Genomic DNA, 1823 nt, shown 5'->3' on the forward strand with positions numbered 1-1823 from the left:
TCTTTCTTTCTTTCTTTCTTTCTTTCTTTCTTTCTTTCTTTCTTTCTCTTTTTAAGACAGAGTTTCTCTGTGTAGCCTTGGATGTCCTGAAACTCACTCTGTAGACCAGGCTGACCTCAAACTCTCAGAGATCCATCTGCCTCTGCCTCCCAGAGTGCTGGGATTAAAGGTGTGCACCATCACTGCCCAGCCACACTCAACTTAAAAAAAAAATTCTATATATCCAGTGCTTGAAACATTGATGTACTTTCAATTGTTCTTTCATTTCATGTGTTACATGTCAATAACATTTATCAAAACACTGAAAGATAAAAACAAAATATCTGTATATCCTTTTAATCTCATCTTCTTGGAGTCTTCTGAGATCCTACACACATTTTTTTTTTCATTTCTATGTAGCCACAAACAACATAAACTGCTCTTCCATGGCTGATAAATGGTGGTCTGTTTTGCTCCTTGCTGTTTTGTATATTATTCTAGAAAGAGGACACACACCAGAAAATAAATGACTGGGGGCAATCTACCTACTCTTTTTTTTTTTTTTTTTTACAAGTCCTCTTTTATTTATTTTTTCATTAGTTTAAATCCGGGAAGGGTACAGCATCACATGGATTCTGTGTCCAATGGCCTTCGCAGGAAGGTTGCTTCGGAATTTGGCGTGAACCATGCCACTGTTCCCATGGGCCCGAGTTACTTTTCCCCAGATCACTCTGGTTTTGTTTGGCTTGTCTCCAGGAGTCACTGTATTGTTTTTTGCTTTATACACATAAGCACATCGCTTGCCTAGGTAGAATTCTGTTTCATCTCGGGCATAAACACCTTCAATTTTAAGAAGAGCTGTATGCTCTCTTTGGTTCCGGAGACCTCACTTGTAGCCAGTAAAAATGGCTTTGCACCACAGCCTTCCATTCATATCTGCTGCTTAGATGTCCTGTTCCCAGCAGGCCCCAGGAATCCGGCCCCGAAGTTGAGTCCTACCTACTCTTATATGTGTTTATACCTAAAATTAATTTTCCTGTTGAGTTTTATGACTATGTCCTTGACATTTTAGAAGAGGTCATTAGATTTGGGAGAGTTGCCAAAATGCAGGAAACTCAACTCCACCCCACACTCCCCCTGCCAAACTTTTATTCTCTATCCAAAACTGTACCAAGAAGGTGTTTGTTTATAGTCTTCAGATGGTTAACCAGTAATTCCCAATAGCAGTTTTTGAAAGGCATCCATGAAGTGCAGTTATGAGGGAACATATTAGGACAAATATGAAAATGTTTTACAGGCAACTTGGATTTCTGCTGTAATGTTAATGAACTATATAGATCAGATGGAGATTTCCTTCCTTTTCCCAATTGTTTGTTTTGTTTAAGTCTCTACTCTCAAAGAGGAGCATATGAAGACAAATTGATGCCAGGAGTTATGACAACATTGTGCACACCAATTTCAATCAGGTTCTTCTATAACTGAACAGGCAAAACTGCTCAGATGTGCGCCCATTCTCTCCTTCATCTCAACAAATAGATAATTCATTTTACTAAAACTAAGTTTTGTAAAGTCAAAACCAAGTCTATCATTTCTGTAAAAAGGCATAATGACCTTGCAAGAGGTCCAGGTCAGAAATATGTGAGTACCTAATCTAAATATTGAAAATCCAGTCATTCTGAATTGTAATAAATAAAAAAATATATTAAAAAAGAAAACCCAGTCATTCTGAAGAGTACTTCAAAGGAGAGAGCCTCAATTTATACTTCCGCAAAGTGGGGTATCCCATCTCTAATTTTCCTTAACGAGGTTTTCCTTCCTTTGCCATCCTAATGCACTACAGTTGT

The 1823-nt window shown here is 38.0% G+C and overlaps 1 pseudogene; it reads right to left on the reverse strand.

Annotated features, from left to right (window-relative positions):
• Positions 1–576: 576 nt before the first annotated feature.
• LOC129674905 (60S ribosomal protein L35a-like) lies at positions 577–966 on the reverse strand (annotated as a pseudogene).
• Between the last annotated feature and the right edge of the window lie 857 nt (positions 967–1823).

Source organism: Psammomys obesus, unplaced genomic scaffold, assembly GCF_907164565.1.
Source record: "Psammomys obesus unplaced genomic scaffold, mPsaObe1.curated_primary_1811, whole genome shotgun sequence".
NCBI classification, from domain to species: Eukaryota; Metazoa; Chordata; class Mammalia; order Rodentia; family Muridae; genus Psammomys; species Psammomys obesus.